This window comes from Somniosus microcephalus, chromosome 27 (assembly GCF_052327205.1).
Source record: "Somniosus microcephalus isolate GS21.2 chromosome 27, FLI_Smic_1.0, whole genome shotgun sequence".
Lineage (NCBI taxonomy): Eukaryota > Metazoa > Chordata > Chondrichthyes > Squaliformes > Somniosidae > Somniosus > Somniosus microcephalus.
Window position 1 is genome coordinate 14,082,200 of NC_141013.1, and position 13,642 is coordinate 14,095,841.

The window sequence follows — 13,642 nt, forward strand, 5'->3', positions numbered from 1 at the left end:
AATGAGGTAACTCCAGGAGTATTGGCCTGGTATGTTTTAAGTTGGTCAAGTGTCTTTAGAACTTAATCGCTCCAGATTCACCAGTTGGCAAAATGTAATTTGGGTTCAGTGTAGGTGAAAACCAAACTCATCCAAATGGCTAAAGAAGGTTCAAACACTAGACTTTGGTTTTAAGCTGCAGAATTAGTATCTGTATAGAGGGCACATGACAGGGAACATGTTATTAGAAAATTCTGAGATTTTCCACAAAGTACTGTGTTACATTGTTATAGTATCACATCGTTAAATGGAACTACTTTGGTATGGAACTACTTTGGTATGGTGTAGTTATGTTGCTATGTGGCACACTGTGCATGGGCAGTGCACAGTGCAGCATCGGACATCTTGTATCACTCCGCACCATGCGGCAGCACAGAAACAAGGCAAGAATACAGCTAATAAAAGCAGTAACTAAAATGAGCTAAAAGTGCCTGTATTACTTATAGTATAAGAACACAAGGAGACACAACATGGTGGCAGCGGTATAAGTGAGTACAAAATTTGGCTATACGAACTATGAATAAGATGAAAAGTGATTTTATGAGCTGATTGTGAGTGCCGATGTCTGCAGTGATTTGAGAGTGAATCGTACGGGAAACTAAAATGACGACTGTGCAAATGCAACCCCTCATGAACTGGGAAGCCGACGATATAGTAGAAGCATTCCGCAAGTTCAAACAGAAATGTGAGCTTACATTCAAAAGCTTCCTGAAGGGCGCTACCAACGAGGAAAAGGTTAGTTACATTCTGTTGTGGACAGGAGAAAAAGGTCTAGATTTGTATAATAGCTGGAGTTTGACTGAAGAGGAAAAGGAAAACCCTGCGACAATTTTTGATAAATTCAGCAACCATCTAGAGCCTAAATCCAATCACTGCATACACAGATACAAATTCCAGAATCTAAGACAGGAACCCGGTGAACCAGCTGACAATTTCCTGACAAAGCTGAGAAATGAAGCCAGCAAGTGTAAATTTAAGGAAATGGAAGAAAGGCTTGTGGACCAGCTAATATGGGGGTCAGCGCATGTAGAGGTACAAAAAGCCCTGATAGGAAAAGAAAAGCTCGGAATAACAGAGGCTGTAGATACTGCGAGAGCTCATGAAGCCATGAAGCAGCAAATGAAAACGCTGATTTCTCAAACGGCTGACATGCGGACGGCTTCTGAGACGGACAACAGAGTGGATGCAGTGAGAGAAAAGTACAACACACAAAGACATGCACATGACAACGGGGGAAACATGTGCAGAAATTGTGGCAGACCGCACGATTACACAGACAAGAGGAAATGTCCAGCATATGGAACAAGCTGCAATGCATGTGGCAAACTAAACCACTGGGAAAAGAGGTGTAGAACGAAGAAAGAAGGAACATACATCAAAAACAAAGGCGGACAGCAGAACCAGAGAAAAAAACACAATATCCATGCCATGGATGAGCAGGATGATGATGATGATCACGACAATGCACTAAACATCGAAACCATAAAGATACAGCTTCACGAGATGTCCAGAGCGGAAAATACTCCGAGGAGAGAATTGCACACCATCATCCAAATCAAAAAAAAGATCAAAGGTCGGCCCAAAACCATCAACTTAAAGTTGAAGCTGGACACAGGGGCTCAGAGCAACATTCTCCCATTGAGAATATACCAGCAGATCTTTCCCGAAAACCTGAGAGAAGATGGCTACCCGAAAAATGGTTGTTTAAAGGCAAGTAATGTCACGCTGACAGCATACGGGGGGAGTGAGATTAAACAACTCAGAATAACCTTTATCAAAGGGACACATAAAAGAAAGAACATCAACTGCATGTTCTATGTCACCGACACTGAGGGGCCAGCGATCCTGGGATTAAACAGCTGCGAGAAGTTGAGATTGATCTCAGTGCATCACGAGCTGACGGAAATACCACTGAAGATAGACAACAACACCCCACTGGAGAACCGCCCACAAATCAAGAGTAAAAAAGACTTGATAGACATGTATCTGGAATGTTTCGATGATACAGTGGGATGTTTCGGAGATTTCCAATACCACATCACCATCGATCCAGAGGTAAAGCCCGTTATCCATGCTCCACGAAAAGTACCCATCGAGCTGAAGACAAAGCTTGAAAGAGAGCTAAAGGAGATGGAAGAAAAGGGAGTGATCGTAAAGGTCACTGAACCCACAGACTGGGTAAACTCAATTGTGGTATGAGAAAAGCCAAACGGGCGTCTCAGAATATGTTTGGACCCCAAAGATCTAAACCAGGTGATAAAGAGGGACCACTATCCCACCCCAACGCTAGAGGAGATTACGCCATCACTGGCAGGAGCCAAGGTTTTCTCAAAACTAGATGCCAGAAATGGATATTGGAACGTGAAGTTGGATGAGGAATCAACAACACTGACAACATTCAACACACCATTTGGGCGTTACAAATTCCTGCGACTACCATTCGGGCTAAAGGTCAGTCAAGATATCTTTCAACAGAAAATAGACGAGACATAGAGGCTGTGAAGGAGCTATAGGAATAGCTGATGATATTCAGATCTATGTAGCAGATGAAAGAGACCATGACATGCACCTACATGAGGCCATGGAGAGTACCAGGAAGGCTGGCATCAAGTTAAATGCAGATAAGTGCATAGTTAAAGTCAAGGAATGCCAATTCTTCGATATGATTTATACACCAGAGGGAGTCAAGCCAAATCCAGAGAAGATTGCGGCGATTGCTGAAATGAAACCACCCAAAGACAAGAAAGAGCTGAGGAGCTACCTTGGCTTGGTCCAATACATGAGTTCTTTCATCCCACACATGTCGGAACATACAACAAATCTCAGAGAGCTATTGAAAGAAGACACCGAATACCAGTGGTCTGAATCACACGAAAGGAATTTCAAACAACTTAAAGAACTGTTGTGCAAAGAAACAAGTCTGTCATATTATGACAGAAGAAAACCAGTCACTCTGCAAGTAGACGCTTCTACCAGAGGACTAGGGGCAGCTCTGGTGCAGGAAGGAAAGCCAATAGCTTTCGCATCAAAGGCCTTGACGTCAGCCAAGACGAGATACACCAACATAGAAAGAGAACTATTAGCAGTAGTGTACGGATGCGAGAAATTCCATACATACATATATGACAGGCGATTTACAATAGAGAGTGACCATCGTCCACTAGAACAGATCTATAAGAAGAATCTGTGCAAAGCGCCTGCAAGACTGCAAAGACTACTTCTAAGGATCCAAAGCTATGACTTCACGCTTAAATATAAGCCAGGAAAGGAAATGGTGCTAGCAGATGCATTGTCTCGATTGTCACCATATGAGAAACACGAGGTGGAGGGCCTAACAGTAAAAATCCACCACTTAGTGAATGTTACCCCTACAAAGCTCAGTCAAATCAGAGATGAGACTAGCAAAGATGAGGAGTTGCAACTACTCACACAACAAGTAATACAGGGGTGGCCGGAGAGAATCCAGCAGGTACAGGCGACAATTCGTCAATACTGGACGATTAAAGACGATATTGCAGTAGAAGACGGTATTCTCCTTGCTGGATCAAGGATCATCGTGCCAAAGACGATGCAGACACAACTTCTCCATCTCATACATGAAGGCCACATGGGAATGGAGAAATGCAAGCTGAGAGCCAGATCAGCTGTATACTGGATAGGCATGTACAAAAATATCGAACAGATGGTCTCTGCATGTGGTATATGCCAGAAATACAGAAATGCACAACAGAAAGAGGAGCTGATACCTAGTGAAATACCATCAAGACCATGGCACACTGTTGGGGCAGGTCTCTTCATGTGCAATCAAGAATGGTATCTCATAGTGGCAGATTACTATTCCAAGTTTCCTTTTGTGAGAAGGATGAAAGACTTGAGAGCCACAACTACCACCAGGATTGCAAAGAGCTTGTTTGCTGAACAAGGAATCCCGGAAAAGGTAATCTGTGACAATGGAACCCAGTTCACATCGAGTGAATTCAGAGCTCTGACAGAAAAGTATGGGTTCAAAATAGTAACCTCATCCCCACGTTTCCCAAGGGGACACGGGTTCATCGAAAGACAGATCCAGACTGTCAAGAGAACTCTCATCAAAAGTAGTGAGATGGGGGAAGACCAAGGCCTTTCCCTCCTATCACTCAGATCAACACCACTGAAAGCAGACATAAAATCACCTGCGGAATTGCTGAATGGGAGGAAGTTTAAGACTACACTACCAGCAGAAATACATCCTCCCCAGGACCAGGAGGACTTCAGACAAAAGCTGGCTGAAGCACAAATCTTAGGAAACAAACATTACGATAAACATGCAAAGATGCTACCAGAATTGCTGAATGGACAATCAGTGCATGTGCAAGACCCGGTGTTAAAAACCTGGAATCCAGCCAAGGTCATTGGAAAAGCTGATACTCCAAGATCCTACTTCGTAGAGACTGAACCTGGTAACCAATACAGACGGAACAGACACCACATCAGACCTACACCTGAACTGGATAAGCAGCAGACAACATCAGCAACATTGACAACACCAGCTACCACAAGCAGTACAACACCAGAAACAAGTGCTACAAATCAAACAACCACGAGCATGCACACTCCAACTCCAAAGGCGACAGCAACAACAACGAGAGCGGAACACACCAAAACACCGCAGAGAGGAATGGTCACCACCAAGTCCACAAGATGGAGGGACAACATCCAACCACCTGAGCGATATCGCGAATTAAAAAAAACTCACGATTCTTTGTAGTTGATAATAGTTTAGATATAATATTTGTTCATTTAAATTGTTAAATTTCATGTTTTAGTTTTTTGAGAAAGAGGGATGTTACATTGTTATAGTATCACATCGTTAAATGGAACTACTTTGGTATGGAACTACTTTGGTATGGTGTAGTTATATTGCTATGTGGCACACTGTGCATGGGCAGTGCACAGTGCAGCGTCGGACATCTTGTATCACTCCGCACCATGCGGCAGCACAGAAACAAGGCAAGAATACAGCTAGTAAAAGCAGTAACTAAAATGAGCTTAAAGTGTCTGTATTACTTATAGTATAAGAACACAAGGAGACTCAAGGAAATAAAAAGTCATGCAAACATGTACGCATCATTTGCACTCTCTTTATTTTTCTGCCATTCTCAACCAGCCAGCTGTGCACACTGAGAGACCATGCAGACAAATACCTCCACAGCCAGTGGTCAAGGTGGGAGGGCACTGCTATTGCTGGGAGGGTGCTGTGTATTTCCAGCATTTCCTGGTTTGACCAGTGGTCAAGGTGGGAGGGCACTGCCTCTATCTGGCTTTGGGTAGGCAGCAGATATTAGCTCATTTTTCCAGCCCTGCGTCCCCCTCTGGACAGGTGTGTGGAGGCTTTGGGATGGCCATGAGCCTTCAGGAAGACGCCCTAGACTATTTGGTTCTCTCTCCGTTCCAGCCAGAGGCCAGACACCACTCATTCCAATCGATCTTTTTCCCCTCAGACATGTAATCCATGTGTTAGTTGCGGGGATCGTGGCCATGACGAAGAAGGAAAACTCTCAAGTAGAATAGTGGACGTTCATTTAATTTTTTTTAATTTCTAAGCATTTTTAATTGAAAACATCCCTAAAGTAGAAAGTGCGGGGGAGGGGGGAATGAGGCTGCTCATCGGCTAAACTCATCAGCTGTGCAGAGCGAGTTGCTTGTGTGAGACTCAGTACAAGGCAATGAAAAGAGGCTGTGGAGGTATTTGTCTGCACGGTCTCTCAGCCTGTGGGAGAATACACACTAGAACAATGACCCCTTTCTTAGGCCCAGCAACTGAGGCCGGGGGGGTGCCTGGCTGCTCAGAACTCAGTGAGTAAATTAAAGGCTGCATCTGTTCATTATATAAACAAATAGTACAGTTAGGCTGTGTAGCTTGGCAAGCCCCCATTGCTGGAGACAAAGGCAGGGAAAACTGTCACCTTGAAGGATGGCTGACCCAGAGACAGCAGAGAGGAGCATCCCTGAAATTGTTGCCTCGACGACTCCATGGGATACCCTTCAACTTGGCCCGGCTCTCTCATGGCAACCCCTGGTGAAAGCCACTGTCAAGGCAGCAAGAGCTGTCATAACTCTGTCTTTGACAGCAAACCTTCCTTGGTACTGTATACCAGTCCCTGCCGTTAGCGGCAAGATCATAGACGGCTGCCCGCTGTTATTGATGAGACAGTAATCAAGCCATACGCTGCCCAGGAGAGTCAGTTTAACCCTCTGTGTCATGGACTTATCGCAGCGTCAACAAATATACTTTATAAAAACCGTTGACTCCATTTTGTGTCTTCCTATTGTCCTCAGTTGTCAAAACTCAAAAGCTTCTTAAGAATACAGGAACGTAGAAACAAAGCAAGGCTGTCAATCCATTTATCTGCCATGATCATCCCAGTCCTTTTTCCTGTCCACTGTACATAATTTTTCACTCACTGTGTTGCAGAGTCAAGATAAAGCTTCATCAGTTCCAGATACTCCACAATAAGTTGAAAATATTTGAAATATTAAAATATTAGATTAATATATATGGAAACTTTAGCCACGCCCCCTCCCCCAAATTACAACTATTAACGTTCTCCCAGCCTTTGGGTGAGACATTAACCTGCCTGTTCAGGTGGGTGTGAAAAAACACAGGGTACTGTTTGAAAGAGAGTAGGGAGTTCTTCAACATCCTGGCTTACATTCCTCAATTCACCAACACCACCAAGAAAAAAAATGGATTAACTGGCCATTCATCTGATTGCTGTTTGTGGGATCAGGCTGTGCACAAAACGACGGCTACATTTGCCCACATAAGAGTCACTGCTTTTTCAAAGTAAATTACTGTTTGTGAAGCACGTTGAAACATGGGATAAAGTGCTATTTAAATGCAAGCTTTTTCTGAAGAGACTCCTAAATAGGAACTTCTTTCTCCCAAAGCTGAAATTACATGTAACAGAAACATTTTTTCAAATTTTCTAACAGTACAAACACTGAAAGGTTGTGTGTGAGTGTGGCAAATCTTACTTACTTATTTCTGAACACATAAATCATAAGAATATAAGAAATAGGAGCAGGAGTAGGCCATATGGCCCACTGAGCCTGCTCCGTCATTCAATAAGATCTTGGCTGATCTTTTACCTCAACTCCACTTTCCCACCCTATCCCCATATCCCTTGATTCCCTTAATATTCAAAAATCTATCGATCTCTGTCTTGAATATACTCATCAACTGAGCATCCACAGCCCTCTGGGGTAGAGAATTCCAAAGATTCACAACCCTCGAAGTGAATACATTTCTCCTCATCTCAGTCCTAAATGGCCGCCCCCTTATCCTGAGACTGTGACCCCTAGTTCTAGACTCTCCAGCCAGGGGAAACAGCTTCTCAGTATCTACGTCAAGCCCTCTAAGAATTTTATAAGTTTCAATAAGATCACCTCTCATTCTTCTAATCTCCAGAGAGTATCGGCCCATTCTACTCAATCTCTCCTCATAGGACAGCCCTCTCATCCCAGGAATCAATCTAGTGAACCTTGGTTGCACCCACTCCAAGGCAAGTATATCCTCCAGCATCTGCAGTATTTTGCTATTGTGCAAATATATCCTTCCTTAGGTAAGGAGACGAAAACTGTACACATTACTCCAGGTGTGGTCTCACCAAACCCCTAAATAATTGCAGCAAGTCACAGAATCACAGAATCACAGAAACCCCACAGTGCAGATAGAGGCCATTTCGGCCCATCGAGCCTGCACCGACACATATCCCACCCGATCCCCGTAACCCCACGTATTTAATCCCCCTAACACTAAGGGTCAATTTATCATAGCCAATCAACCTAACCCGCACATCTTTGGACTGTGGGAGGAAACCGGAGCACCCGGAGGAAACCCACGCAAACACGGGGAGAATGTGCAGACTCCACACAGACAGTCACCCGAGGCCGGATTCGAACCCGGGTCCCTGGCGCTGTGAGACAACAGTCTTCCTTACTCTATTACACCAAACCCCTTGCAATAAAGACTAGCATACCATTTGCCTTCCTAATTGCTTGCTATACCTGCATGTTAACTTTCTGTGATTCATGTACAAGGATCCTCAAATCCCTCTGAATACCAACATTTACTAGTCTCTCACCTTTTAAAAAATATTCTGATTTTCCTTTCTTCCTACCAAAGTGGATAATTTCACACTTCCCCACATTATAAACCATCTGCCACCTTCCTGGCCAATCACTTAACTGGTCTATATCCCTTTGCAGCCTGTTTACATCCACCTCGCAACTTATTTTCCCACCTAGCTTTGTACCGTCAGCAAACTTGGATATATTTGCAGAGGAAGCACTTCAAGGACACTCTCAAAGCCTCCTTGAAAAAGTGTAACATCCCCATCGACACCTGGGAATCCCTGGCCCAAGACCGCAAAAAGTGGAGGGGAAGCATCCGGGAAGGTGCCGAACACCTCGAGTCTCTTCGCGGGAGCAAGCGGAAGCCAAGCACAAACAGCGGAAGGAGCGCACGTCAACCCAAGCACCCCACCCACCCACCCCTTCAACCACCGTCTGCCCCACCTGTGACAGAGACTGTAGGTCCCGCATTGGACTCATCCGTCACCTGCAAACTCATTTTTAATGTGGAAGCAAGTCATCCTCGGTTTCGAGGGACTGCCTAAGATTACACTCAGTCTCCTCATCTAAGTCATTGATCTAGTAGTTGTAAATAGCTGAGGCCCAAGCACTGATCCTTGCGGCACTCCACTAGTTACACACTCCCATCCCGAAAATGACCGTTTATTCCTACTCTGTTTTCCGTGTGTTAACCAATCCTCTATCCATGCTAATATGTTACCCCCAATCCCGTGAGCCCTAATCTTGTGTAACAACCTCTTGTGTGGCACTTTATCGAATGCCGTCTGAAAATCCAAATATACTGCATCCACTGGTTCCCCCTTATCTACCCCGTTAGTTACATCCTCAAAAACCTTTAATAGATTTGTCAAACACGTTTTCCCTTTCAGAAAACTGTGTTGACTCTGCTTAATCATATCTGCCTAATCACAGTCGATGCATCATGGATTCATTGACATACAACGTCATTCTGAAAATGAGGCAATGCCAACTCTTCTTCCGCAAACAAAAATTGTTTCTCCCAATGGTTTTTCGTGAAGATAGCAATCTGTAATAAGCTGTTATACATTTGTTTTTTTTAAATATTGTGGTTGTTCTCTCTCAGTTTGTAATTTATCTTCTGGGCAACAAGGCACAAGGGAAATATCCAAACCTTGGAAATGGTTCAGAGAAAGGCCACGAGACTGATCCAGAGTGTCAGAGGAAAAGTTAGAACATTCCCTCCATGAAAGAAGATAAATGAGAGGGGACATTATAGAGATATATAAAATACTATGTGGAGTAGAAAAGGTTCATTCTGAGCACTATTACAGTTTAAATTACAACTGTAGGACAAGGGACAAACTTGTAAAAGACAAGTTCAGGACTGATGCCAGGTTCCTTTATGCAAAGAGTGATTAATACTTGAAATGTTCTTCCAGTTAGGGAGACAAAACCTCTGGGATCAATCCAGAGACAATTGGTTGCTGTGATGGGAGGGACTGTAGGTTTCTATGGAAGAATGCACCGGATGGGCAGAAAGAACTATTGCATCTGTATTTGCCTTTGTGATGTTTGCCAGTTCAAACACCTCTCCATTGTAGTGGTACAGAAGTACATTCCCCTCATTTTAAAGTCACCTTTAAATGGCCAGCCCTCATAGATGTCCTGTCAGCACTTTTGTTGCACATCACAAGTTGAATTATTTTGAATGTGATTGCCATTACCTCTTGCCCCTGTTTTCCTCTCTTGTGCTGAAGGTAGCACATATGACCTCCAGTCACATTCCCAACTAAATATTTATCCAGTTCTTTTTGAAGGAGTTAGTCAACATTGCATCAACTGCTTTTACTGGGATTCTGTTCCACATCCACTGCTCTGTGTCCGATTTATTTTCCAATCTTTCGGCTCATTCAGGGACTAGTTAATGTTCAATTTGTGTTCTTGGGTTGTGTGCCCCCCCATACTAGTCAAATAAGCCTGCTTAGATCATCATTGTCCTTCCACATTTTCAAAATCGGATTCGGTCCCCTCTCATTTTTTACTGCAATGGCATTAAGTAGAATTCTGTGAGCCTCACCCTTTCATTTACAGTCTACATTAAAGAATCATCAGTGTGCTAGGCCAAAGTGGAACGTGTTTCCTTCATCTCCCCACAATGTTCCCATCCCTGTCTCCCCAAACAGATTAAAAATATAAGCAATTCATTCATACGATCAACCTGGGAAACAAATATGGCTGTCCCACAGTTTTCGCTGTCAGTTTTTTCTTTGCTAATTTTCGTTTTACTTTGGCACTTACCAGACTTTTAAAATGGGACTACTTCAAAATATACCACACTGGAACATTATTTTCTTCTCATTTAGCTTTGATGCTGCCTTAGGTGACTGCGCATTCTAAAACTTTCAAGAAACAAACAAACTAAAAGATCCGCAGAGGGTGAATCAGAAGCCAGGTAGCTAGTAAGGGATCTATCTCCAGTTCAAGCAACGTTTAATTAAAAAAAAATTCATACATGTTAAGATGTCCAGGCCACTTTGACTTCATTTGTCCAGACAAAAGGGGAGGCACTGACAAGTCGGGTGGAACAATCACTGTCCTGTCCTGAAGTGGACCATCTCCGAGCACAGCTGTGATGCCAAGCTTCCTCGCATCAATCCTTTTTAATTACAGGATGTAGGACACGCTGGTAAGGCCACATTTATTGTCCATCCTCAGTTGCTCTGAAAGTGCGGAGAAAGCAAGTAATGTTAATTCAGGGCACAACTTAAGTAATGCAAAGGGAAGCAAGTAGAAGAGGGCTTGGTTGCTGGGATGGATTATTAAAAGTTTTGGGAGAATTTAGAGGATAGATAGGTGGTTTGAGATAATTGAAAAGATTGGGAGCGTTAGCGAGGCATTGGGGAGATTTAAGGCTGTCTCTTTATCCATGGTTAAAGCTCACCTTAATTCAGAGAAGTTTATGGGGGAAAATGCTCCTAAATTCTTTAAATTAAGACCATTTTCTAACAGCTCTGATCATTACAAAGCCACCCAGCCCTAACTATATAAAAACGAACAGGGCCAATTCATTACTAAAATGGTTGTCGAAGAATTCCTCTTCTCACTAGAGCAGTTTCCATTTCTCTAACAATACATTGCAAGCACCGACCCCAAGTTAAACCTTAAAAAATATATGTCCCCAGCTTTGAAAATTCACTTTTATACTAAGGGCAGAGCAAGTGGAATAGATCAGAACAGCAGAGAAATTAAGTCAACTCAATTAGGCTCTTAGTTTAAAATAACAGTCTGATGAGGGCATTTTTATAGTAAGATAAAATAATAAATCAATTGCAAAACGAAACTATATATTAAAAATCCTACATCTGTGCATATTTCTTGTGAGATGTTTTCATTATAACCTCTGTCTATATTTATAATAATAAAACTTGTCAGACTGTAATTACCTCTGAATGGAGGTGCTGCAGCGCCACCATTGGCAGGAGAGTGTACTTACAACATGACAAGTTTACATAGGCACTTTGCATTATAAATGCAGGCATAGGAATTTATCATGGAAATATAAAAATAAAGATAGCATGTATAACTAAAATAGGGACTGAATTATATCTGCATACCCTAGTCCAATGACCTAACCTTGCTTGACCTGAAGACTACGCTTGGTCGATTTACCTGTGTGTCGTGCCAGGGGAGATCTGTATCTCAAGTTCTGGGATGGGGCTTGAACTGACAACGTTGTAACTCAAAGGCAAGAGTAAGCCAAACTGACAGCCAAGGACCATCTTACTCTATATAGCTTAGTACTGCACCAGAACGTTCGGTTATGTACTGGAGCTTCCTACATTTATATCTATACATTGTGTTCAATACGGAAGGTAAAGAAAAACTTAATGGCTGCTGACTAACAGAGCTGCCATGTGAACATGGGAAAGGTAACTTGTATCCAAAGACTCAGGCTGGTGCACAGTGCCAGCTCCACTGTAATGAAGCTCCTCAGATCTGCAGGTTGGAAGGAGAGAAAGAAAGACTTGCATTTATAGAGTGCCTTTCATGACCACCAGACATCCCAAAGTGCTTTTCAGCCAATGAAGTACTTTTTGAAGTGTAGTCACTGCTGCAACGTGCCTCTCTGAATTGCACATTTTCCAGTGAGCGGTTCAGGTAGTCTGCTAACCCCAACAGGACAAACCCTTATCCTCAACTTAAGGAGCGAGTTGTCCTGGTGGATTGCTGTTTCAGAGTCAAAGAGGAATCTTCAAAAACTTTCTTTTTGTATCAGAATCATATTTTGCTAAAATTAAATATGTTTAATTTGGGATGAGGCATTGGGATGGGATGGGATGGGATGTGGCATTTGCAGGGAAGGAAATGCATTGAACTAAACATTTGTTCCTGGGATAGAAAAGGGTGGAGGGAAATCAGACTGGATTCCCTCTCCTGATTGCTGTCACAGTGACTCCTGTTGGAAATTAAACGGGTGTGGACATGAAATGAGGGCAGGACTGGGCTCGACTGTCTACCTCATCGATTAAATAGCCAGGTGATATAAACCATCGCCCATGAAGAATGGTCACTTGGGTCATTTTATCAGGGGATGGTTGACACTCGTGGACTCACATCCTGGAAAAGCCAGCAACTTCAGGAGGGTGGGGGTGGGGGGACCTGGATAATGGCCAAACAGCAGTCTTGTTCATGACAGCGGCATCATCAAATGTGGATTTTGTATTTTAATAACAAGTTTAATTGAAGAAAGGGTTTTATCAGATAAATAGGATAGATCAGAGCATTATAACGAGGTTCACAAAACAAAGGATGCTCTTCAATCTGAATTATTTTTAAGTTATTTCAATCATTATTGTTTGAGTTCAAATGTGCTCAATAATTGGCTGTCTCAGCACAAGGTTTATGGGCTGTTCTGGGCTGCTTGATTTTCAGTCCCAGACCAGAAGTGGTTAATGAAAAAAAAGAGAGGGCGATTGTACTACGTCTGTACAAAGACATTCCCAGATATTGAGCCAACTGCACATCAGAGAGTTGTTGGCTAAGGGCGGGCTGACAAACAGGCAGTGTTTCTGTAATGAGGTCTATTGTGCAGCAGGGCTCCATGTGATTAATGTGTGGGCACGGGCGACAGCTCTGGAGGTGGGGGGGCTTCATCTGCAGGACGGGCTGTCTGGCATCACTTGCGCACCACTCGGCCTCTTTGCCACACTGCGGAGCCAAACGCTTGTCACATGACTGCCAACTGAGATAAGAAATGATTTCTCCTTCATTAAAGGGGCACGGTTTGATGCAAAATATATTTGGCAAAAAAAAAAATCAGTGGTTTGTTTGAGTAGAGAGAAGAGATGAGAGTCATTGATCATCGTAATGATGTCATGAGCAAAAGGATAGATTCCAAATGAGATTTATCTTGTCACGATGCTTGCAAACAAGAAGGACTTGCCATACCTACTTTTTGTGACCACGGTGTCCCTTTAACCCTTGATGGTTGAAGGGTATAATTATT

The 13,642-nt window shown here is 43.1% G+C and overlaps 1 long non-coding RNA gene across 9 annotated transcripts in view; it reads right to left on the reverse strand.

Annotated features, from left to right (window-relative positions):
• LOC147099990 (uncharacterized) overlaps nucleotides 1–13,642 on the reverse strand; it is a 191,672-nt gene that overhangs the window by 26,153 nt on the left and 151,877 nt on the right. The window contains exon 1 of one of the 9 annotated variants that reach the window (XR_015073798.1): nucleotides 10,649–12,744. The exons of 7 other annotated variants lie outside the window; for them this stretch is intronic. This is a non-coding gene — a long non-coding RNA (uncharacterized LOC147099990). Of the gene's footprint in view, nucleotides 1–10,648; nucleotides 12,745–13,642 lie in introns of those variants that run through there. One more of the 9 variants, XR_015073796.1, reaches the window with a different exon arrangement.